This window comes from Sarcophilus harrisii, chromosome 5 (assembly GCF_902635505.1).
Source record: "Sarcophilus harrisii chromosome 5, mSarHar1.11, whole genome shotgun sequence".
Lineage (NCBI taxonomy): Eukaryota > Metazoa > Chordata > Mammalia > Dasyuromorphia > Dasyuridae > Sarcophilus > Sarcophilus harrisii.
In genome coordinates this window covers 64,776,357-64,803,243 of record NC_045430.1, presented here as the reverse complement: position 1 = coordinate 64,803,243, position 26,887 = coordinate 64,776,357, and the positions used below count along the sequence as shown (strand labels likewise).

The following is a 26,887-nucleotide window of genomic DNA, read 5'->3' as shown; positions in this document are numbered from 1 at the left end:
CTGTATATGTACAAAAATATTTATGACAGTCCTTTTTGATAGCAAAGAATTGGAAATTGATGGGATGACCAATAATTGAGTAATTTCTGAATAAACTGTGGTGAATGATTTTGATGAAATGCCATTTTGCAATAAGAAATTATGAGAAGAATGCTTTCAGAAACTGGAAGGATTTATGTGAATTGAGGCAAATGAGCAGAACCTGGAGAACATTGTATAATATATACATTGTATAATAACAGTGATATTATATGATGATCAATTGTGAATAAGTTAGCTATTCTCTTCTATACGCTGATTGTTCAATACAGTGATTCAAGACTATCCCAAAAAATTTCTATGAAAAATGGTATATTACCTCCAGAGAAAGAACTGATGGAATCAGAATGTAGACTGAATTATAACTTTATAACTTTCCTATTCTTGCTTGGTATTTCGGAGATTGCATTTTCTTTTGTAGCACAACTAAGGTAGAAATGTTGTGTGGGACACCACATGTGCAATCTTTGTCAAAGAGCTTGACTTTTGAAGGAGAGGAAATGCAGGGAGGGAGAGAGAATTTGGAACTCAGAGTTTTAGAAAAACAAATGCTAACTTTTCTTTACATGTAATTGAGAAAAAATTAAGTTAAAATATTAAATTCCCTTAAAATACATTAAAATAATATTCAGTGAGAGGCCTTTGAAACATAGATTAAAAATGGAAACTAAGTAGTCTAATCCTAAAGAAAAAGTTGGTCAAAAAAGTGTGAAGGAAGGTAGCCTAGGTATCAAACTATATTATAAAGTGGTAAATATAAAAAATCCACCACTGACTAAGAAATAGAGTGGTAGATCAGTGGAATAGACTACAATACTACAAAACAATCACTATAATACATTATAATAAATTATAATAATCTAGTGTATCATAAACCCAAGGATCTGAGCTTTGAGGACAAAAATTCATTATCTGACAAAAACTGCTGGGAAAACTGAAAATATATATATAGTATGGCAGAAACTAGGTATAGACCAACATCTCACTCATGACAAGAACAAAATGGCCACATGATTTATACATGATGATGATACCATAAACAAATTAAGAGAGCATGGAGTAGTTTATCTGTCAGATTTATGGATGAGAAGAATTTCATTTTGTTAACAACAATTGTTAAATAATATAGTGTTTTAAATTAATAATAAAAACAAAGTTATAGTGTGATTCTATGTTGCAGAAATATGATTTAAAACCTTAGACATAATATATAATTTGTATATTATATAATTATTCAGAATAACTATATTAAATTATATAATTATATTCTATATAATCATAAAATTATATAACAAAAAACTGATGATGAATTATAGTTTTATTTTAGTCAATTTGGTTTAAAATGAAGGGTACAGCATCTATATTAGTGTGTTTTTATTGAGTTCTTTTGTTGACAGTTATACCTTTAGATATTATGAAAACGTATGCAATTTTGAGATGAGAACTTGATAATATAATTAAATTTTTTTCATTTTTTCTACTTTTCTACTTCTGCTTACTTTCATTAACCTTGAGCAGAACAGATTCATTTGAATAAGCTTCTCACATTGCTAATTAAAGCAATTTTAAATGATGAGGATAGAAATCTCCATTCATTGAATTTATTTTTTTCTAGCATTTGATGTTCCAAACATTGATATATATTTGGAAAAAAAGTATAATATAGTGTTTTCCCTTCTAGGAAAGCATAGATCTGGGTGAAATCATATTTTTCCTTTTTTTATATCGATGGCTGGGCACACGACATTAACAGTCATCAAGTGCAGAAATCTCAGGGCAATGGATATCACAGGTTCATCAGGTATGTATTCTTCTAATCATTAGACTAAGATTTCTGCTTATAAAATAAAACATGCCACTGGTCTATATATTTGGTATTATTCTACTAAGTACACGTTCTTTTTTCTGAAGCAGAATAAAAGTAGTGAAAGAAACTGAAAATTGAATTATGCATTTTAAATTTTATTTAAAATGGAAGCCATCTATAAAAGGTCTACTTCAGCTCTATAGTTCTGTCTTTCCCATGTTACTATTTTTGTTTTGTCTTTGGAACTATGTTCATATTTTTTTTCATCATCATACTTGATATTTAGTGAATTCTCAGGAAGAATTATTTTAAACCAAAAAGGATTAATTGCTTGAAGATAACTCTTCTTACTTCCTGATTCATATTCCTATAAGAACCTCAAAACAGCATACATAGAATGAATTTATTTCTTTTAATTAAATTATAGGAATATGATATTATCAAAGTCCACTGTTTTCAGTTGTAATCTTGTTGCATTTCCAAGTGAGCAAGCTGGACATGTAGTGGCAACTGATTATTATATAAATGTGAATAATCAACTCAGAAGCAGCCAAGTTTCTCACCTTCTTGCTTCGTTATCCTCGTTATTAAACAGTAGTGGCAACTGATTATTATATAAATGTGAATAATCAACTCAGAAGCAGCCAAGTTTCTCACCTTCTTGCTTCTTTATCCTCGTTATTAAACAATCTTTTCTTTTTTAAGTATTTAGCAACAAGAAAAACACCATTTGATTCTGACTTATTATTTTTCCTTCTCTAATACAAGCGTATATTTATTTCTCAATTTTTGTCTACCTATAATAACAGTTATTATAGTGCTTTAAAGTTTACAAAGTGCTTTCCTCACAACCATAATAGGTAAGTATCTCTTCCTGTGTAAGCACTTTTCAGAACTGCATTCTTAGATTTTAAACTATAGTTATCGGGATTTTTAAGCTCATTTTCTATTATCACAATGTTTTTCATTATAAGTAGATTAAATGAATTATTAGACATATATGCACACATTTAAAGATTTTTTTAAAAAGTAAGACAATCAATCTAAGCAAAGTTTGCTAGTAAGAAAAGGATTATGCTAGAAGCTAGCTAGCAGTTATATGTCACAACAAATTACTTACATTGGAGTTTGTTTTTTTTATCTTTAAATGAAATATTAGCCAAAATTCCTTTATGATAAGGAAGAAAAAAATAAGTAGTGAAGATGATAGATTTAATCCATTCTGTAAACTGCCAAACTGACCTTAATGCATTGTGCAGATCATATGTGTTCAAAAATCAAGACAAATACCAAATTAAGCACGTACTTTTTGACCTAGTATTTAAGGTCCCTTACAATATAATAACATATCTTTTCCAGAAAATTGGCTACCCTATTGTCCCCAAAGAGGTCTGGTACCTCTGGACCTTTGTTCATGATATTCCCCTTATTTAAAATGCCTTCCTTTTCTCCTCCTCCTCCCAACATTTATATGATGATATAAATTTACTGTTTACTGTGATGCTTTATTGTGTTAAATAAAATTGCATAAGATAGGTCTGACCCTATATGACTATTTTATTTTTTCCATAAAAAGCTATATTCTTTTCAGTATACATATACAATACTCTTGAGATTTTCCAGTCCCATTGGAGTTGAAACAAGGCTGTGTGTTTGCTCCCATGTTTTTTAGCATGATGTTTTCACCTAGGTTGTCAAACACCTTCAATATGGACAAACATGGCATCCAAATCAGCTACTGATTAATTCATTGATGGTAAATTCTTCAACTTGAAAATGCTACAAGTCAAAACTAAAGTGGAAGGAAAGCTGAGATGCAATAAAATATGAATCTCTGCTGCTTGTGCTAATTTTGGCCTAGCAATTAACACCTATGTTATATGTGTCTTACATAATTATTTATATGTGCATATATGTATGCATATACATTTATGAAATATGTACATATTGCAACTTTCTCCATCATGGTTTTGATATATTGATGGTTGGCATAAGAAATTAAATGGGAATTTTGGGGAAGTTTTGAGTGACAGCAGACAATACAGAACCTATGACTAAATAGTTAACCCAAATTTTACAAGAAGTTATTGTAAAGTACAGTGAACTAGACTTACTAAAGTAAAATTTTAATTTCACTAATGATTTGCATATTTTTTGGCGTGTAGAAATTTATCTTTGAAAATAAAATTAAAACATAATCTTGATTATTCATAGATTAGGAAACAATGAGGTAATTGGAGGATGTAGGACAGCAGTGGATGCTGCAGGTCTTAGATGAGATCATTGGAATGAAATGCTAGCCTAAAACAGAAAACCAGTAACTCATGGCATCCATTGCTAGATATAAGTCTACTTTTATGGTTCTGATCTATGTTTTATTTGTTAGTGGTTTTTTGTTGAATTATTATGAGAATTATGTCATGAATTTAAATACAATTTACATTTACACATATTTATATCATTTTATTTTGTTTTAAAAATGTTATTTTTTTAAATCACCTACATTTCCTAATATATTTCTCTACTTTATACCCATAGAGTCATTCTTTCAAACAAATCACTAAAAGAGTGGGAAAAAAGCATTTACTAAATCTGCCTTTATATTGGGCATTCAAAATTCATAGTATCCAGCCTCTCAAACTAAGGTAATATATTCTTACTTTCCTTCTTTGAGACCAAGCTTGGTCATTATATTTTTTGTATCATTCTGTTTCTATTGTTTTATTATTTCCATTTACAGTGTAACAGACACTGTGTATATTTTTTTCTTGGCATTTTGTTCACTTTGTATTACTTCATATAATTCTTCCATACTTTTCTGTACTCATCATATTCATTGTTTCTTTTTTCTTCTTTTGGTATTTTGAGACTGGGTCTCCCTATCTTGCCTGTCTGAAAGTGCAGGGGCCACTTGTGGATTTAAGATATTGTTGATTGGCCTAGAAGCTTTAAGCTGTGACCTAGTCTGGTTCATCCTGGTTTTTAGGCAGCCTGATGGCCCTCCCCGGTCCCAAGAGTTCACTATATTGATGCAATACAGGACAGAAAACCAATATAGTTCTATTATCCCTCAGAATTTGTGAGCTTAAATGATCCACTAGACTACTTCTCTTCAGTGGCATGTATTACAAATATGTACCACTCATTTCACAAGGGAAGAAATCAAGCAAATAGAGTTAAGTGACTTGTTCAAGGCCATACAGCTAGTAAGTGTCTGAGACTGGATTTGAACTCTGGTCCTCCCTACTCTGGGGCCATTATTCTCTCCACTGTGCCATGTAGCTACCCCCATTGTCTCTTACATCACAGTAATATTCTATCACATTTCCATTTTATGTACCAAAAAAATGGTTTAATCATTCCCTAATAAAGTCTGGGAGTCTGTAAATAAAGTACAGACCATAAAGGCAGTGAACAGATTGGATCACACTACTTTGAAAGCACCATATATTTACAGACTCCCAGACTGACCTTTGAAAGCAGTAGAAGGACATAAAAGAAAAATGCCAGTCATTCCCCACTCCTACCTATCTCCTGAAGCAAAGAGAGCCCCAACAGTATCTAATGTCCATAGTAAAACGTAGGCTGAAAAAATGAGCAAACAACAACAAAAAGTCATAATAAACTATTGTGATGACAAGGAAGCAGACTTTGACTTAGAATCATCTACAAGGAAAGCTTCAAAGAAAAGTACAGATTGGATGTAAGCCCACCAATAATTGCTTGCAAAGCTAAAGAGAATTTTAAAAGAGCAAAATTTTAAGTATCAAATAAGAGACAGAGAAAAGAGACACACACACAAAAAATGAAGAAAATCACTTCTTAAAGATCAAAATTGGCCAAATAGTAAAAGAAGTACACAACACAACTGAAGAAATAATTCTTTAAAGTTAGAATTAGTCAAATGAAAACCAATGACTTCAAGAGAAATCAGGAAACAAAACAAAATCAAAAGTCTGAAAAAATAGAAGAAAACATATCTCAACAGGGAAAAACAACTGATGTGAAAAATAGATTGAGAAGAGATAATTTTTAAAATTATTGTTCTCCCTGAAAGCCATGACCAAAATAAGAGCTTGGAAATTATATGTCAAGGAATTTTATTTCATAGAGGGTAAAGCAGAATTTAAAAGTGTTCTCCAAGCATGTATTGAAAAAAATCCCCAAATAAAAATTCTCATTTATACTCTAGATAAATTCCAGACTTCTTACATTGAGGAAAAACTGTAAGAAACTAGAAAGAAAGCTTTTAACTACTATAGCATCACCCTCAGAAACACACAAGATTTAGCAGATCCCAGTTTAAAGAACTAAAAGTCTTGGAATAAGGTATTTCAGAAGGTAAAGGAGCTAGGATTATAACACCAAGAATAATTTACCCAGCAAAAGTGAGTATAATGGCTGGGGTGGGGGAGGAAATAGATTTTAATGAAATAGAGTACTTTCAAGCATTGCTGGGAATTTAAATTTTGACATTCAAAACACAAGAATCAAAAGTAATACAAAAAGGTAAACATGACTGATAAATCATAAAGGGCTAAACAAATTGAACCATTCATATGAGAAAATTTTAAATTAACCATTAAGACCTCTGTTATCCCTAGGGGAGTCAGACTTTACTTAAATACAGTATTTACAACCAAGTGGAAAAAAATGCTCTAAATCACTAATAAGAGACATGAAAATCCAAACAACCTGGAGGTTTTACCTCAAACCCTACAAATTGACAAAAATTAAAAGAAGTGGCACCAATCAATGCTGGGGGGTTTGGGGAAAGATAGGTATACTAATACATTTGTAAAATGGTGCAAGCATTTTGGAAAGCAACTTGGAATTAGGCAAATAAAGTGATTAAAATGCCCAAACCCTTGAAACCAGAGACTCCATTAACTGGATTTATATCCCAAAGAAGCCATTGATGTAAGTGTTCATGTATTCTAAAATATTTAGAGCAGCACTTTTTCTGATAGTGAAGACCTGGGGGGAAATGCTCATCAATTGGGCTAAACAATGGAAGCACATGAATGTAATGGAATGACTATGCAATAAGAAATGATGTGTGTGATAAATGCAAAGAAACATGCAGAGATCTACATGTACTGATGCAGAATGAAGTCAGCAGAGCCAAGAAAACAATTTATCCAGTGTCTGTATAGTGCAAATGGAAAGAACACCCCCCCACACACATCAAAAGTAAATTTAACAAATAAAAGATGACTCAACAAGATAGAGTGGAGGGGGAAATCCACAGGAATTACACATGGCAGATGTTTCTGGACTTTTTAAATGTGTTAATTAGTTGTGCTGATTCAAAAAAAATGCCATTTGTGACATGAGATGGCTCTCTGGGAGCAGAGGGAAGGGATACTTTGGAGTACGGTGATATAAGACATCAATAAATACTTTAAGAAAAAGAAATTCTATCTTCCTTATCCAATATGCATAGAAATGAAGCAATCCTTGCCCTCCATGAGCTTCCTTCCATTCAATCCATTCAATTCCTTTCTATCTGGGGAACTACAAGCTAACAGAAAATAAAAATCCTTACATTCAAAGTAATTTGAAGCAGGAAGTGGAATTTTCCATTCCAAGCTAAGCTTGGCAGGGAGCAAGGAGTATAAGGGGAGTCTAAGGGGTAGCTACGGGGCATCATAGTGCCCAGCACTGGGCCTGGAGTCAGTAGGACCTTTGTTCAAATGTGAAGTCAGACACTTCACCCTGGGCCAATTATTTCACCCTGCTTGCCTCAGTTTCCTCATCTGGAAAATGAGCCAGAAAAGGAAATGGTCAACCTCTGCCAAGAAAACCCCAAATGGATTCCCATAGAGTGGATACAAGAGTGGAATGACAACCAATGTGTAGGTTATCTACAGGCTAATGTCCGTGTCACACTCACATGTGTAATGTGTACACACACCCAGTGGTCTCCTTCCAGCCCCAACCTGGGCCCTTCCTGATATCTCATACTCGCCCTCCAGCCACCCCATATCTACCCCTCTGTCTCCCCCTCACAGCTGTCCAGCTCTCAGGCACCCCCAGCCCACTGGCCCTGCTCCTGCCAGGCTGCCTCCCAGCCCCGTCCCGCCATCTCCCTATCTCTCCAGTTCCACTGTGGCAGCATCTGCCTTCTGTCATTTCTCCCCTGGCTCCCACCTTGACTAGGTGATTGCAAGAATGTAGGGATGGAGTAAGCAGGACCCCTTCCCTCAGGTGACAGAAGACTGCCGAGGACAGCCAAGCTCCTGCTGGCCCCAAGCCAGCTTTATTTTTCCCTTAAGCTCTGTGTAGCCTTCCTTTCTCTTCCCCTCTTGCTCCAATGATCCTGACCAGTCCACACAATTCTTGCTTCCCCTGTCTGGTGCTTCAACCTTGAGATGCTTCCCAATGGCCCCTCTCATCTGTTCCTGTGACTCATAAGTCAGGAAGAGTGCTATTACTGTCTTGTAAAAGATCCCAAACAAAGGACCCCCTCAGGCTCCCTCGACTAAGGGGTGGAGTTCTTGTCTGGAAGGGGCTGTCCCTGTGGCTTCTTGAGAATTCAGATGGTCAAATAGGCCATATGCATTATACTAAACATTTTTTTTTCAGTTTTCTCAGAAAACTTTTTTAAGCTTTTTATTTTCAAAATACATGCATGGATAATTTTTCAATGTTGACCCTTATAAAACCTTATGTTCCAAATTTTCCCCTCCTTCCCATTCCCTCATCTAGATGATAAGTAATCCAATATATGTTAACATGTTAAAATATGTTAAATACAATATATATATATTTATACAATAATCTTGCTGCGCAAGAAAAATCAGACCAAAAAGGGAAAAAAAATGAAAATGTAAGCAAACGGCAAAAAGAATGAAAAATGCTATGTTATGATCCACATTCAGTTCCCACAGTCCTCTCTCTGGCTACAGATGGCTCTCTTTGTCACAAGATCATTGGAACTGGCTTCAATCATCTCATTGTTGAAGAGAGCCATGTCTGTCAGAATTGATCATCATATAATCTTGTTACTATATATAAAGATCTCCTGGTTCTGCTCATTTCACTGAGTATCAGTTAATGTAAGCCTTATCATAAGGTACTGGAACAGCTGACCCTGACACCCAGCAGGTGCCTAATGCTTATTTAGACTGATTGCCTCTGATGGTCCCAATCCCAAGGTATAGGGCAGTGCATCCAGAGCAGGCTTTGGCCGAGTTGTACAGTCATGATAAGTGACCAGGGAAAGTTATGATAGGGGATCTTAGTTTGGAATCCTCCTCTCCTGACACATGAGGGGAAAGAGGGCTTTGACAAAATTATGTCTAAGAATTAACAGGAGTGACAAAATGTGACAGCAATCAGAAGTCTAGTATGAAGATGCCCTTGGGTCCTTCTTGTTTCAGAGGTTGAGGAGGAGGCTGATCCATCTCCAGCTGGCCAATGTGCAGGTGAGACTGTCAGCTTTCTGGCAAAGAATTGGACTCTTGTCATGTTTCTGGGGCCAAAGCTAGACTGCCACACCACATGTTTGGACTCTCCAGACAGCTTACTCAGAGGAGGCATATCGATGGACCAATTCAGGAGGTGACTGTTATCCTAGTGAGAACATGTTTCAGTCTGCATACTGAATGGGACTGAGGACAGTGGTCTTTCCTTCCCACTTCCCAGGACCTCAAGGGTCATCTGGCTGAGACCCAGGGGGAAGGAGGGTGATTGGCCCAAGATCACATAAGTAGGAAGAAGTAAAGATAGGATTTGAACTTGGGGGGCTCTGAAAGGGAAAGGTTTAGACATGAGAAAGGAAGACAAATAACATGGTCTGAGCTCAGACCCTGGAGGTGGGGAGGAACAAGAGATGGTATGGACCTTTGCCTGAGTAGAGGACAGGACAGTCTCATCCATCTGCTGAACAACAGCCAGAACGCATGGGAAAGGTAGTGCATTAGAAGGCCTCTCTTTATTCCTTGGCACAATAGGCCACTATTCAATAAACTGGAAACTGAGTGAATGCCCATCAGTTGGAGAATGGCTGAGTAAATTGTGGTATATGAATGTTATGGAGAGGTCTGGGGAGACTTACATGAACTGATGCTGAGTGAAATAAGCAGAACCAGAAGGTCATTGTACATGGCAACAGCAAGATTATGCGATGATCAATTCTGATGGAATGGTCTTTTCAGCAATGACATGATCCAAGCCAGTTCCAATAATTTTATGATGGAGAGCAATCTACACCCAGAGAGAGAACTGTGGGAATTGAATGTGGTTCACTTTTTATTATTTGCTTGTGTTTTCTTTCCCATTGTTTTTGGTTTGATTTGATTTTTCTTGCGCAGCAAGATAATTTTATAAATATGTATGCATATATTGGATTTAACATATATTTACCATGTTTAACATATATTGGACTACTTGCCATCTAGGGGAGGAGATGGGGGGAAAAGGGGAAAATTGGAACACAAGGTTTTGCAAGGGTTAATGTTGAAGAATTATCCATGCATATGCTATGAAAATAAAAAGCTTTAATCAAAAAAAAAGACTCAGCTTTTTTTCTTTTTCTTTTTGCTATTCCTCTTGTCCCTCACACTCACTTCACATCATTGGAGGGAAAAAAAGAAAACCTTTGTTAGGAACTTAGAGTAAAAGAAACAAATCCCTGCTTTGGCAGTGTCCAAAAATAAGCATCTCAGTGGTATGCTGACTTCATTATTTCTCTCTCAGAAAGTGGGTGGCAGGCTTCATTACCTGTCTTTTGGAATCATGGATGGCCATTGCATTTATTAAAAGTTCTTATTGCTTTCAGAATGATTAGGTTTTTTAGCTAGTTTTCCATTTTATTTTACAATGTTGTCATTGTATATATGGTTCTCCTGCTCACCTTACTCTGCATCAGTTCATATACATCTTCCTAGGATTCTCTGAAATCATCTTTATCATTTCTTATGGCATCACAATAATATACCATCATTTCCTTAGCCATATTCCGATTGATGGTAACTCCCTTAGTTTCCAGTTCTCTGCTCACACACACACACACACACACACACACACACACACACCTTTGCTTTAAATTCAATGTTAACAAAAATCTATTTTCTTTCCTGCCAAATCCCTTGCCCCTTTAGAAAACCAAAACCCAAGACCTTTGTAACAAATACTCATAGTCAAGCAAAATAAATTTCCCATTGACCCCGTCAGCTAAAGTCTGATTCTGCACCCGGTGTCTATCAGGAGGGACATATCGGGTTTTGCTGGTGGGGGAAGAGTCTCTTGCGGCTACATTTGTCTATCTTGTAGATTGGGAGTCGGCTCCTTGTAGAAAACGCGAAAAAATAAACTTCTGGATTTCTGAGTTGTTTTTTTTTTTACTTTTCTAGAACGGCGGGGTGCTGACCTCGCGGGGCTCTGAAGTCTTCCGTTTTTCCCCGGATAAAACGGGCGTTAGACTCGTGGGTCAGTGGGAGATTTGGACCGCGAGCCTCAGGAAAACGACATTCCCATAAACAGACGCGGGTTCTTAGGCACGCACACTAGCAAACATACGTTGCTGGGTGACGCAGCTCGAACCTGCAGGTGGCAAACGTTGGTCTTGCAGTTCGGACCCAGCGGAGCCAGTCCCGCTTGGATGATGGTGCTAGAAGGAGTGCTCGCTCCCTTCTTACTGCTACTGCCGCCCCAGCATCCCAAGAGCTTCCCAAGCGCTTCACCTGCTCCTCCCGCTCCAGCCCGACCAGCCTCCAGGCAGAACCTCTACTCGTGCCTCCAAGGGCTCTTTTTGTCACCCATCCCCACTGCTACCCTCGCCAGAGCTCTAATTTATCCCTGGCCCTTTATCCAGAATCCTTTTCGGGTTTCCCTTTATCCTGAGCCCTTGAGCCTGACGGTGACCCTGATTTCCTGTCCTCCATAGGTCGGGGATCCAAATGAGATCTGGCTCTAAACCTTGAATTGCCATCTAAACCCAAATTAGACTCAAAACCAGCTCCTGCCTCAGGTTGCCAGAGCATCCTTCATCTGTCTCCTCAGTAAAAATCCAGATCAGGCCCCAGTCCCATTCCTGGGAAGCCTGCAGAGGCTGCCTTGTTTCATACCCTCAATACAAGTTCCCCTCCCCTGTCCCAGGGGCTCACTGGGGCCCTCCACCTCTCCTGGGGTCTCCAGTCCACAGGATCTATGCTAATCCTCAGATTGTACTAGCCCCTTTAGGCTGTGTCATTTGCCAGGTCTGAAAAGTAATCTATACTTATATCTTAAGAGGTGACAGCTTCTGCATTTCTAGTAATAATTCTGGGCAAGGGGGCACCAAATGAACACTGGCTCACCACCTCTGGCCAGAGATGGGAATGGGGGGTCCTGCTTAGTCATTGGTCAGGCCCTGGAAGGAGACTTGTAACTTATCAGCACCTCCCTAGGCATCCGAGTGAAGGGCAGAACTGAATTTCAAACAGGCCCAGAAAGGCTCCTGGGGCTCTGGCTTCTATTACTCCAAGACAGTCCCCAGAAAGCCCCAAAACATCTTTTCTGTCAGCCATAAGGCTTGTCCTGGCTGTTCACTTTGGATTCTCTTGGGAGTCATCATGAACAACTGAGGGTGCATCTCTGTCTCAGAAGGGTGGCCTCCTTTGGGACCTGGCCCCCAAAAGACCAGGAAGTCCACTTCAATGGTGGCCCCTTGGGGCCCCATGGGCTCATCTACTTCTTGTGGCCATCCTCTTTAGGCAAACCTCTCCATGGCCTCCAATGGACTTTTCATCTCCGGCTTACACAGAGCAGCCTCGGGACAAGTACAGCAACTACCCCAGTGCCTCCTGTGTCATTACTCATTCATTCTTGCCATTCTACCCTGACAGCCATGCAGGCTTTATGGAGAAAGCAGAATGCCCCACAAGCAATCTGGAGCCAGCCATTGTAAAAGCCTCCCTCGGATACATGGTTCCAAAGTGCTCAAGCCTTCCTGTTTCCAGAACTGCTGTTGCATCCATGAGGTGAGGATCAAGGAAGGCAATCCTGTTTTGTTAGAACTCAGATGGGAGTCATCCCCTCATCCTGAATACTGCTATGAAGGTCAATTGTAGCATCCCCAATAACATGACTCAGGAACAGAACTTTTACTGGATCCCTCATGTAAACACCACTCTAGACTGGAGCAGCCTTATAAAGTTGTGGGGGATGATTCAAGTGAAGCACTTTTCCCATGCTGTCTCCGCCCCGAAGCACACCTCCATGTTCATGCATTGTCCCCATATTGTCAAGAAGCTTAAAGACAAATTTTCAAGGATTTCCATGTTCACAAGACAGGTGAACATGAGTGGCATTCCACAGCATGGGGGGAAGGGCTGTGAGGTGGGGGAGAATAGCCCCTCATCTGTCCATTGAAGTCAGAACGCAGGAATAAGACCGAATCTAGAGAGCCAGGGCACCACAAAGCCAGGATCAAATACCTGACCGCCTGCATGGTAGTGATGCCCGCCAGCAATGACCTGCACATGGACGTTATCCAGACCCTCCCTCAAAATCCAGTGACCCTCTTCACTGTGATCTTTATCTTTTACACCAACCTGGTCCTGGTTTTCTGGGCGATGCACAAAGATGAGAGAGCCCGGTTTCTCTGGGAGCACGTGATGACCCTCCCTGCCCCAGATCCCCTGGAACACTTTTGCTTCCCGATCACCTACATGGGGAGCCTCCGGAGCTCGGCCCCCGGGCCAGTGTCTTTCTCCAGCTTCGGGGAACAAACGTCTAGCGAGGTGCACTGCCTGTCTTTGAGTCGGTCCACAAGGCGCAGCCCCTCAGCAGGAAGGACTACTTCCTCCGCCTCGAACCTGCTCGGCACCAGTCACCTCTGGTTGTCCATCTTCACCTGCGTGCTCACGGGTCCCTCCAACGGCCTGCGTCGGGCTCTGTGCCACCTGAACGTGCTCCTGGTCACGCTGCTCTGAAACATCCTGTTCTTCAGCTGGGACGAGGAGGGGGAGCTCCTTGCCAAGGGGCTGAAGCACCTGCGGGGCGTGACGGGGCCATGAGGAGCCCCCGGACCTGTGGGCCTCTGGAGGTGGCCATTCGTGCTCTCTTCACCTACTCCCAGAGGAAGGTCTCTGCGGGGCCTGTGGCACACGGGGCTTCCTCCTTCAGCCCTTTAGGAGGGCTGACTCCTAAATTTGCGGCGGACCAGAGACTCGGGGCCAAGGCGCCCCCACAAAAAAGCGGGCCTCGGGGACAATGTGATGCTTCCGGAAGCAGCAGCCAATGCTATATAACAGAAACCGAGGGGAAAGCTCCCCAACTCTGGGCTTCCAGAACAGACCGCTGCCGCCCCAAAAGCAACTACTGCATCGAGGGAGGCCGGGGCCAGTCGGGACCAGACCTTCCCCGAGCCAGGAGGCGGGGCCTCGAATTCAGCGCCCTCCGGCTTAGAAGAACAAGAACCAGAAGTCCATCCTTTTTCAGGTGAACTCCCGGAAAACAGGCTTAAGAAAGTCATGCTCTGTGAAGCCAAGCCTCGCTTTGTCCTCCCCTGGGGATGTGTACGTGGCCTGGATCCTGGTCATCTGCAGTTCCAGCGTTTGCTCCTTTTTCTTCATCAGTGAGCTAAAAACGTACGGACACCGGAAGTCCGTGGATTGGCTGCTCACCTGAGTGTTCTCCTTGAGCAGATCAATATTTATGATCCAGGTAGTCGGGATCTTGCCTTTGTCCAGCATCAAATCAAGCCCAGTCAAAAACTGAGACCACATCTGGACAACGGGATACGATATGTTGAGAACAGACTGCGAGAGGCATGAACTTGGATGCTGGTGACACAAGATAATGGTACTATGACATCATCCGGATCCACAGTACTAGAATATACCAACCCTTGGTGGAAGATGAAACCAGAATATTCAAAAGGAGGAAGAGAATTCAGAAGAAAGCCATCGTGATTGTGAGGACCGTCATCAACTATTTCATCTTTTTCGCTCTCTTGTTGTGCATCCCTTCCCTTATTGGGCACTCCCACAACTTCTACGTAACCAGGCAGTTCCCAGGCAGTTCTCCAAGAACCTCAAAAAGGTCAGAGAACTGAATGACACCTACAGGGGGTGCCCTGGTGTCCTGCCGTCCTTGGTCCACAATAGCCAGAATCCAACTTTTCTGTCTTAACAGCTGGCTCAGGATTCTAGGTTTGCCAAGGATGCCACAAGTGAGCACCAAGTCTATTAGAAAGTCCTCCATCTACCATGGTTGATATGTTAATGAAAAAAGGCATACACTGTCAAAGCCAGTGTGATGGAGGATCAGAAAAACTCTAGCAGCATTTGGACTGCCCCCAGCAACTCTTTGGACAGAAGTTAGTCAGCTTTATTCAAAGGGTGGGGAATGGGTCTATTATTCCTACAGATTGGCTTATGCCTATGGAATGGGGGGGTACCCCTTTTATTTCTTCCCTGACCAGCAGCTATGTAATTTACAGTAGGGCTACAGGAACTTTGTGATAGCTGGCGGCTCGATGAAAGAACATCGGCTGTGATCCTGTAGCTGGCCAGATCCTGTAGCTGGCCACCTTTAATTCAGTCATCAGCTTATTCTGTACTATCTGTCTCCCCATGGAAGGTCATCAACCCATGTTTGGCTGTCCATTTGTTCAGTCTCCCCTTTTTCCTCAGAGGAGTCAACTTGAATGTATCTGTATGAAGCTGCCATGGTATTTATTGTAGTGTATCTGGTATTGTAGTGTATCAGCAGTTATCTACAAGGAAAAGAATTACATCAGCAATGTGTTAAATTTCCTTAACTTTGGGTTCAAGTCAATGTCTATTTTCTTTTTTTACATCCAATTCAGGATGGCTAAGAAAATCTTTCTTTTACCTCTAGAACTTGGATGATTTCACCCCATTTTGTTCCATTTCCCATGTAGTTCCAAGTCTTTCCTATCACTACTGTTCTCTGGGTTTTCTGACTATTCTGAAGATGTTAATGTATTTTTAAAAATAAAATATTACTATTTTATTATCTAAAGGAAGTAATATAGCCCAAAAGCAATGAGATATGAGAAGTGGAAAATGCAGCAGAAATTCCTCTGAAATTCTGGGCCCAAGCAGTGATGGACCATGGTGGGGTGGCTAAGTCCAGGTCAGTAATGATTAGTTTCACTTAGTTTCACTTTAATTGCAGCAGCAAATGGGTTTCCTACCAGGAGGCAGCCTTGAATGAAGTGACCAATATAGATAAGTTTTACTCATTTAACTGCCTGTATATAAAGTAACTGTTCCAGTATTTTTATAACCCAACAATAAAATCTGACCTAAAATGAATGCCTTACTAATGTGAACAGATTGGGATATAGTGAGGATCATGTCCTTGGCTCTTGATGGATTTTGAAGGAATTGCAGGGGATGGGAGGAGAAGGGTAATGTATTGAATGATCATAGGCTCCAGCTACCTCACCCTGATGGAAGTACTCGGGTATGCAAAGTTTTAAAGGTACAAGATGAAAGGGGGTAGGGAATGAATATGGAGATTTGTTGTTGTTAGATTTAAGGTAGAGGCTCATTTTTCATAATGCACTGGTCTCCCAGCTCAAGTGTATATAGCACTCAAGGAGGAATAAAGTCCTATGAGTCACCCATGGTTTCTGAAACTGAAATTCTCCAGAGTGCTAGGAAAGAAGGGAAGATTAAGTACTTCGTTAAGGCAGCAGGTGCAAAGCACATAAGAGAAATACACTGGAATTTAGTAGCAACTGAATAGCAATTTGCTATTCCTGGAAGAGCGTCTCTTGCCAAATTTACACTGGACTGCAAGCAGAAATGGCAAATCAAAACTGATGGGCAGTTGCTTTTTGGTCTTGTCAGCCTCATAGGTGTATAAAAAGTGTACTGTGGCTATGCTGCTCTAATCTGATTAGAGGACTGCGCCGAAGTACACACAGAATGGGCTTCTGCAGGAAATCTTTTTTTGCAATATGTATTGCATGCAGTCTCACTCCTATGACATCACAGAATCCACTGCCCAAGTGTTTGGTATGGATAGAAGTCATCTTGCAAGCTCTGGCCACACAGTCCTCAAACATTTTGGAGCATCACCTTGAGCATGTAGGACAACGGCAGTAAAACACTGCCAGGAAATAACAGCTTATTACATCAGCTCTAAAATCCACCTTCAAACCACCTTAGTTCTGACATTCACATAGGTTGGGTTTAGGTGTGACTGAGGCAACCCAATAAGCACTTTTGACTATATGCGCAAGATGATGTAGGTGCTGACTAATCCCTTCCAAAGCTGTTGGGCTTGGACATCATTCCAGTATCTAAGAACAACAGCTGGGGCAATGAGCATCCAGACACTTAAGCATCTGTCAAAAGGTCTCTTTAATGGAATAAGTATAATTTTTCACCTATTTTATTTCATTTTCATGCTATCCTTGGCATCCAGCTCTCAATGGATTCATGCAAGTGAATTTTTGCTACAAATTTTTATTCTCATCCATTTGCCCCAAACCCAACACTATTTTCCCATGTGAACCTTCACTTGTGGGGAAAAAAAATCCCCTAAAGTAACTTGCCATGTTAGAATATCAGTTTCATCTGAATTGCAACCTTTGGGCTGCTCTGTTTTAAGCCTAACAAGCTACTGGATGGTCATTACTAGAAAGGAAAAAGTATTTAATTCCCAGAAAGGAAAAAGTATTTAATTCCCATACTTTTTTCCCCCACTTTCCCCCATGAATAATTTCTAAAATTTCCCCATAAACAATTTCTAACATTTTAATAGTTTTTATATCTAAGTTTTTTAATGTATTAAATACAAAATGGGGAAAAACAAAATGCCTTATGTACACAAAATATGTAATTTGTTTCAAGAAATTTTATTCAGAATGGTCCATCTTTGATTTCCTGTAGATTTTTTATCCCATTATTTTCCTCCCCTTTTCCCCACAACTTCCCCCAAGCAGGCTACAATTATTTATGGAAATATTTATGTATACACATGTATATGAAAAACAGATTGTATGTTGTATCTCTAAAAGTGGATATCCTTTCTAGCTCCAAGTTTTTTTCTAAATTCACGTTTCAGCAATATTCCAATCTTAGTAATACTATCTAGTAGTTTTGAATAATCTAAATTATGATTGACTTAATGTAGATCTCTCTAGGCTTTAACTTTTGAGATTACCCCGACTTTTTCCTTCCTAATTCCATTCCCGATTACAGTGTTTATATCTCCTTTCCTATCCCTGCTAACTTCTTTATTTTTACCTCTAGTTTACCATACTGTTACTTTTTCTCCCCATATTTTTCCTCCTTTATCCCAATTCCTATTAAACACATCTTTATCCCACACCCATTCATCTACACACTCATATGCCCTTATTCCCTCTCCCACTTATAAATTTTGGAGAGTTTTATACTCTGTGTGTGTGCGCGAGCATAATCTCTCTTTAATCCATTCCCAATGTGATAATTAACAGGCCTCTAATTTCTCTTTATAATATTCCAAGACCTGTATTTTATTGTAGCTGCTGATTGGTCTTCTATGATTCTAATTGTGATTCTAATTGTTCCGGCATATTTGAATTTTTGTTGTTGCTTTTCCCCCTTTCTACCGAAACAGCACCGACACCTTCCTACTGACCACCACAAATGACCTGGGGAACGAACATTCGGGCCATCCAGGTGTGAGACAACAGTCGGCCCAGCTGGTACCTGAGCAGGGTCAAGGTCGAAAACTCTCCAACCCGCACATCTGGCTCTTCCTCTGCGGGACCTGGCTCTCAGAGGAGACACGGGAGCAGACTTTTGAGCTGATCAAAAGGCGCAAATTATCAGCAGGAAGGACTACTTCCTCCTCCAGCCTCCAACCTGCTCGGCACCAATCACCTCTGGCTGTCCGTCTTCACCAGCGTATTCAGGTGGCCCTCCAACCCGCTACGGCCGTGCTCCCGAGCTCGCTCCTCTGTAATATGCTCTTCAGCTGGGACAAGGAGGGGGAGCCGCTTCCCAAGGAGCTGAAGCACCTGCGGGGCCGGATGAGGGCCGTGGAGAGCGCCCTGATCTGTGGGGCTCTGGAGGTGGCCATTCGTGCTCTCTTCACCTACTCTCAGAGGAAGGTCTCCTCCGTGCCTGTGGCCCATGTGGCTCCGCGTCTTCACCCCTTCAGGAGGGCTGACTTCCCAAACTGCAACGAGCGCCTGGAGATATGGTCCTATACTGAGACCACAGATTCAGGGCCACCGCGTCCCCACAAAAAAAGGCCCTGAGGAACAACGTGATGCTTCCGGAGGCAGCAGCCAATGTCATCACAAAAAGCAAGGGGAATATCCCCAACTCTGGACTCCCCAACAGAACGCTGCTGCCCTTAAGTCAGTTACTGCAGTGAGGGAGGCCTCTGACACCCAGGACCAGACCTTCCCCGAGCCAGGAGGCGGGGCCTCGACTTCGGCGTCCTGCCAAGGAGAAGAACTTGGGGCCAAATAAGGACAGACAAGTTTGTCTTCTCCCAGAAGACAGGTCTAAGAAAGTGAAGCTCTTTGCAGCCAATCCCTGCTTTGTCCTCCCCTAGTGGTGCGTCTATGTGGCCTGGCTCCTGGTCCTCTGCAGCTCTGGGTGTTTGCTCCTTTTTCATCATCCTGTATGGGCTAGCGGGCGGACATCAGGAGGACTGGCTGCTCGCCTCCGTGCCCTCCCCCAAGCTGGTAGATATTTCTGATCCAAGTGACCAAGATCTTGTTCTTGTCCCGCAACAATTCAAGCAGAGCTAAGTACTGTGGCAACATCGCTTGTACTACTAGGTACAATGACATCAAGATCCAACTGCAGGACATGAATTTCGATGCTGATGGGTCTAAACAAATGCCATGTTTAGTACTATGATACAAGATAAACAGTACTATGACATCATCCGGATCCACAACACTAGAATATATCAACTCTTGCTGGAAGCTAAAATCAGAACATTCAAAAGGAGGAAGAGAATTTAGAAGAACGCCATCGTAGTGAGAATCATCAACCATTTCATCTTTCTCGCTCCCTTGTTGTGCATTCATTGTCTTCCTTATTGGGCACTCCCACAGCTTCCCCGATAGTCAGGCAGTTCCGAGGCAGTTCTCCAGGAATCTTGAAAAGATCAGAGAACTGAATGACAGCTGCAGGTGGCTCCCTGGTGTCTTGTTGCCATTGGTCCATAATAGCCAGAATCCAACTTTTCTGTCTTAACAGCTAGCTCAGGATTCTGGGTTTGCCCAGGATGCCACAAGTGAGCACCAAGTCTATCAAAGTCCTGCTGCTTCTCTGGTACCACAACTGATATGTTAATGAAAAGGGGCAACTATTTTCAAAGCAGCAACTATTTTCAAAGCCAATATAGCCAGGCAGTGGTGGATCAGAAAAAGTAGCATTTTTTTTGGACTGCCCAGATGACATTTCCAAAGAAGCCAGTCAACTTTACTGAAAGCTTGAGAATAAGACCCATTATTCAGGCCCATTATGGATTGGCTCATGCCTGTGGAATGGGGGACTGTTTATTTCTTCTGTGACCAGCAGCTGTGTAATTTGGCAATAAAACCGCAGAAACTTTGAGAACTGCTGGCTAAATGACAGAACATGGGCTGCGATCTTGGAGCTAGTCACATTTAATTCAGACACTAGCTTATTCTGTACTATCTCAATCTCCCTATGGAGGGTCATCAGCCCATGTATGGCTGTCCACTCATTCAGTCTCTGGTGGAGTCAGCTTGAGCTGTATCTGTATGGAGCTGCCATGGTGTTTGTTTATCAGAGTACATCTGGTAATACAGTCATCATCATCTACAAGGAAAAGGACAGAAATGTCAGGAATGTATTCAATCTCATGACAATTCTGAAGGAGCAATTTTTTTTTGGTTTTTGTTTTGCTATTTTATTATCTAAAGGTGATGATACATAGCCCAATAAGTAAAAGCAATAGGATATAACTGGAAAATTGTCCAAATCTAACAGAGTCACCCCATAGATCATTATGGGGTGGATCATCATTCCTTGGGCCAAGTCCAGGTCAGTAATGATGAGTTCCATTTAAATTGCAGCAGCAAATGGGTTTCCAAATCAGGAGGCAGCTTTGAATGAGGTGACTAAGTGGAGATATTCAGTCTGGACAAGCTTTTTGCCTGATCAACTTTTAAGCATTTAACTGCCTGTATAAGAGCTGCTCCATCCTTAAGCTCATTTCTATGACCCACAATAGACATCTATTACCCACAATAAGACATGATATTCAAGAATTCTGGATCAGATTTTAAAGGGAAAGTCTAAGTAGTACTAAGAGATCTGGATGAGATAGGGAAGGGAGTGTGTTCCTGGATCTTTTTTGATGAGGATGGCATTTGAAGGAATAGGTGGGCAAAAGGTGATGAACTGAATGACTGAAGGCTCCAATTACCTCACCCTAATAAGTACACTCCCCCAGAGATACAGGTGGTTTTACAGGTACATGGGCATTTGCTTCATCTTGCTGTGCAGATTTAAGTTGGATGCCCATTTCCCACACTTCATGTTCTCTCAGGTCTAGTATATAGCACCCAAAGAAGAATAAAGTCCTTTCAGTGTAACTGTAGCCTCCTTCAGAACTGAAATTCTACAATCTCCAGTGCTAAGAAAGATGATTTCCATCTATTAGCCACAGAGAAAACTACATAGGACTTGCCACCACATCTACCTTCCCTTGAGACTTAGGGCAGCACACAATCCCAATAAACTCTGAATAGAAAACAGAAAACACATCTGTATCCAGAAAGAGAACTATAGAGATTGAATGCTAAAACATCTGTAGCCAGAGAGCTAGAGAGATTGAATGCCAAAACATCTGTAGCCAGAGAGAGCTAGAGAGATTGAATGCTAAAACATCTGTAGCCAGAAAGAGAACTATAGAGACTGAATGCTAAAACATCTGTAGGGAGAATGAATGCTATGTTCACTTTTGTTTTTTTTTCCTTTTCTATGTTTTTTTCCCTTTTATTCATAAATGTGATATAAAAAGTTAATATACATGTATAACTAGAAAAAGATTTAGAGCAATAGGTGGCAGTAATTAGAAATACACCAGGGCTCAGGTAGCAACTGTGTCTCTAATCAATGTTCTTTGGGGGAACCATATTAAAAGGATCTTTAAATGGTCCTATGGCTTCAGGTGTTCTTTGCTACTAGAAAGCTCTCCTGGCAAATTTACATTGGAGTACAAACAAATGGTAGCAATTGATGCTAAAAAACACATTATTAGTTTAAATACAACTATTCAGGCTTGGCAAGCTAATAGGAAGGTGATCACTCCCTTGTCTGCATGAAGTGCTCCACAAGCACACCAAAATTGATTAGTGATTTCACATGGGCCAGTTTTTCTTCTGGCTGGCCTCCTAGGCATAAAAAGAACAAGAACAAAACGGTGTTCTGCAAATCTAGGATATGTGTTCGTGTGTTGTGTCTGTGCATATACAAACTATGCATACACACACACATCTGTATGTAATATCTACCTCCATGAGAGCAAAGATTGTATTGCGCACTGTGGTACTGGACGGAATGCAGTACCTTTTAGTCAGTGGCAGCAAAGTTGCTGCCCTTCTCTTCTACACATGGGATGGGCTTCTGCAGGAAATACATGACAGCCTGGACCCACCAGCAGGCTGCCATCTTTCTCCAGCTCCGGGGAACAGAGGCATCCAGTGAGGTGCACTGCCTGAGTCACGCCAACTTTACCCCCTTCTCCGGGGGCAGCACAAACACCTTCCTACTGACCACCACAAATGACCTGGGCAACATCTGGGCCATCCAGGTGTGGGACAAAACCCAAGGCAGCCGGCCCAGCTGGTACCTCAGCAGGGTCAAGGTAGAAAACTCTCTAACCCGCACATCTGGCTCTTCCTCCGCAGGTCATGGCTCTTGCAGGAGCCAGTCCACTGGCTCAAGGACCACTCAGCAGGAAGGACTACTTCCTCCTCCAGCCTCTAGCCTGCTCATCACCAACCATTTCTGGCTATCCTTGTTTGTCAGCGTGCTCATGGGGCCCTCCAACTGGCTGCGGCGGCTTTCCGCCTGCCTGACCATGTTCCTGAGCACACTCCTCTGGCACATCCTCTTCTTCATCTGGGACGAACAGAAGGAGCCCCTGCCCGTGAAGCTGCAGCACCTGCAGGTTTTGATGACAGCCTTGGAGCGGGGGCCTGATCTGTGGGGTTCTGCTCTCTTCACCTACTCCTACAGGAAGGTCTCAGTGGTGCCTGTGGCGCACGTGGCTCCGCGCCTTCACCCCCTTCAGGAGGGCTTCTTCCCAAACTGCAACGAACGCCTGGAGATGGGGTCCTATCCTGAGACGGGCCGAACGCAGAGTCGGGGCCGCGAAGTCCCCATAAAAAAGCAAGCCCCGAGGAACAACGTGATGCTTCTGGAGGCGGCGGCCAACGCCGTCACAAACAAAGGGCAAGCTCCCCAATTCTGGGGTCCCAGAACAGAACGCTGTTGCCCCTAAGTCAGTTACTGCAGCGAGGGAAGCCCGGGACATCCAGGAGCAAACTTCCCCAGAGTCAGGGGGCGGGGCCTCGACTTCAACACCCTAAAATTTAGGAGAGCGAGTTCCAGAAGTCCACCGTTTTTCAGGTGAAGTCCCACAAGACAGACCTAAGAAAGTGATGCCCTGTAAAGCCAAGCCTCGCTTTTTCCTCCTTTGGGGGTGCTCCTGCGGAACCTGGCTCCTGGCTATCTGCAGCTCAGCATTTGCTCCTTTTTTATTATTCTGTATGGCCTAAAGTACTGATGCCAGAAGTCCACGGATTGGACTTTGATTCCTGATTTAGGAGACCAACATTCCAGCATCAAATCAAGCCCAGCCAAGTATTTTGAGAACATTTCTTGGGACAAGCAGGTACAGTGATATCGAGGGCAGACTGCCGGCCCATGATGCTGATGACCCAAAAGAACTTCACTAAGATCACCTGGGTCTGAAACCAAGAATGTCGTATTTGGAGTCTTCCCACTGGGTGGCAACCACTCACGTTTGCTTGTCCACTCACTCAGTCTCCATCTCTTCTCAGAGCGGAGTCAGTTTGAGCTGTATGGCAGTTTGTCCTGGTGTTATCTGGTAGTGGACATCATCATCTACAAGGGAAAGGGAGCGAACTTTTTTATGCCAAGAATGTGTTCAGTCTCTTTAGTTTTGATCTCAAGTCAAAGTTTCCCTTTCTTATTTTTCTTAATATCCAACTCAGGATGACCAAGAAAATGCTTGCCTTTTAACTCCAGAACCCAGGTGATTTCATTCCCTTTCAAGCCATTTTCCATGTGGACCCTAGTCCACATCACTCTGGGTTTTCCTGGTCTTCCTGACTATTCTGAATTTTTTTAAATAAAAACTTATTCTTTTATTATCTAAAGGTGCTAATACATAGCCCAATAAGCAAAAGCAATAGGATATGAAAAGTGGAAAATTGTCAGTTTAACAGTTTGACAACAAACTCCATTTCTGACCCACCCCATAATGGTCCATCACTCCTTGGGTCAAGTCTAGGTCAGTAATGAAGTTGCACTTTCACTGCAGCAGAAAATGGGTTTCCAAATCAGGAAGCATCCTTGAACGAGGTTAACTAAGTGGAGATCCACAGTATGGACAGGAGACTCTTTTGACCATAACCCTCCCCTCAGTATGAGCTCTCTGCCAGACCAAGTTTTAAGCATTTAACTTCTAAAGTGAAAGCTTAAGTAATGTTAACAGATGGAGTGGGGAGGGGGGATGTTCTTGGATCTTAAAGAGGATAGAGTTTGAAGAAATGGAAGAACAAAGGATGATGATGTACTGAATGATCACAGGCTCCAACTACTTCACCCTAATGCAAGTACTCCCTTAAGGATGCTAAACTGTTTTAGAGGCACATGATTGGGGGGTGTGGGCATGAAGAGTGAGACATGGGGATTTGCTTCCCTCTTGTGCAAATTTAAGCTGGAGGCAATTCACTGGTCTCCCAGGTCTAGTATATAGCACCCAAGGATGAATAAAATCACTTCAGTACAACTGTGTCCTCTGGGAGGAACTGAAATCCTCCAGTGTCCAGTGTTAGAAAAGAAGGATTTGGTCTATTAGCCACAGGGAAAAGTAGGGAGGACTTCCTACGCTTGAGATTTAGGGCAATTAGATCAAGTAGATCAAGTAGAGAAATACACCAGATTTAAGTAGCAAGTGAATCTCTATCAATGCCCTTTGGTGGAACCATCTTAAAAGGACCTTTCCTGATGCCATAGCTTCAGATGGGCTTACTCCTGAAAGAACATCTCTCCTGGCAAATTTACGATGAAGTGCAAGCAGAGACAGCAGCAATCAATGCTAAAATACTCAAGTTATACAATAGTCCACGCTTGCCAAGCTAACTAAGAAGGCAACTACTCAGCATGTAGTGCTCCCCAAGCATACTATAGGTCAAAGTTGATTATGGATTTCATATGAGCCAGTTTTGTTTTTGGTCTGGCTGTCCTAAGCTTAAGAAGAAAAATGACAAAACAGTGTTCTTCAAAACTGGGATTGGTGTGTGCATATGTATGTGTCTGTGCATGTACAAACTCATGTGTGTGTACATACATCCAACACACACACACACACACATCCGTTTTAAGGAAAAAAGATCTAGCTCGATGTTAGTTAAGGCTTTGTATAGCACTGTACACAGTATAGATATGCTGATGGCATCTGAATGATAGGAAAAAAAATTGTTTTTTAGTCAGTGGCAGCAGAAGTTAGCCATATGGGATGGGCTTTGTCTGGTGAAATTTTGTGTTCAGGCAGTTAACATGTGGGGTAGAAGTCTTGCCAGCTTTATCCAGAAGGCCCCTGGCTGGGCCCTGGCCACATAGGAGATCAGTGTCCTTTGACCCAGGCTAAGAGCAGCATCACCTTGAGCATGTAGTGTTCGGGGGAGCAGTGGCAGTGACCCTGCCTGCCAATAACAGCAATCTAGCAGCTTGTTGCATGGGCCCTGAAATCCACTTACAGACTTCATCTGCCAGCATTCACTGTTACACACTTTTCAGGCTTAAGGATTTCTCCTTTTCAAGGATGACCAGTGCTTCCAGTCTTCAAAAATATAGTTGCCATGGGCCTCCATGGCTGGCACACCACCAATTCCTCCTTCTTAGCTCTGACACCTTGCTATCCTTTCCGCAGTACCTATGAAGAGTTTAGATGTGATGTCAGGGAGGTACCTGAGGCAGCCCCGGAAGCACTTCTGACCCCCACTTCATCTCCAGTTGCAGGAGAAAAGAACTATCAGGTTGCTTCAGGGAATAGGGATACCCTAGGAGTTTCTCTCTGTTGATGACATTAAAAGCCTCTTCAGCACCAATGAGACACAGCTCATTGCTGTTTCTGTGGGTTCAAGTGCAGGTGTTGACCAGGTTCCCCTCCAAAGCCACCTGTTGGACCTGGACCTGGATCCAGAAGCTGACACACATCTGAAAATGCCTACTCATCAAGCAGCTCCAAGCTCCGCAGGATCCAAGAGCAGAGCCAGGGCACTCAGAAGCACCGGTCCGCTGTTGATAATGGAAATGCTGCTCTAGATGCAGAATTAGTCTGTATACACATTGTTTCCCCCTAATAGAAATGTAAGCTCCTTGAGATCAGGGAATGTTCATTTTTCAGCAATCAGCACAAAGCCTGGCACAAAGAGGTGGTTAATAAATGTTAGTGAACAAACTTGATCCTTGGCCCTTGATGGTTGATCTTATAGGCAGTGAAGACACCTTGCATCTTATCTTCTATGTTTGCCCCCGGGGTCATCTTCCTGCTCTCCAGCCCATTCCAGTCCCAGTACCTGAACATTCAAAGCTTGGGAAATAACCCTATTATTCCTGTGGGTTGGCTAATATTAAATTCAAAAAATTTAATTTTATTTCTTCCCTGACCAGCAGGAATATAATTCCATAATAAGATCTTGAATAAAGCTGCCGATTTCCTCTTTGCAGAAGAGTCACTGGGTGCAGTCCAAATGTTGCTAGTGTTTTTCTGATCTTCATCACCTGCCTGTATTGGCTTTGACAGTATGTCTTTTTTCATTAACACATCAGCCAT

At 41.8% G+C, this 26,887-nt stretch overlaps 1 pseudogene; it reads right to left on the bottom strand.

The window, feature by feature from the left end:
• Window positions 1-21,634: 21,634 nt before the first annotated feature.
• Window positions 21,635-26,887, bottom strand: LOC116419506 (annotated as a pseudogene).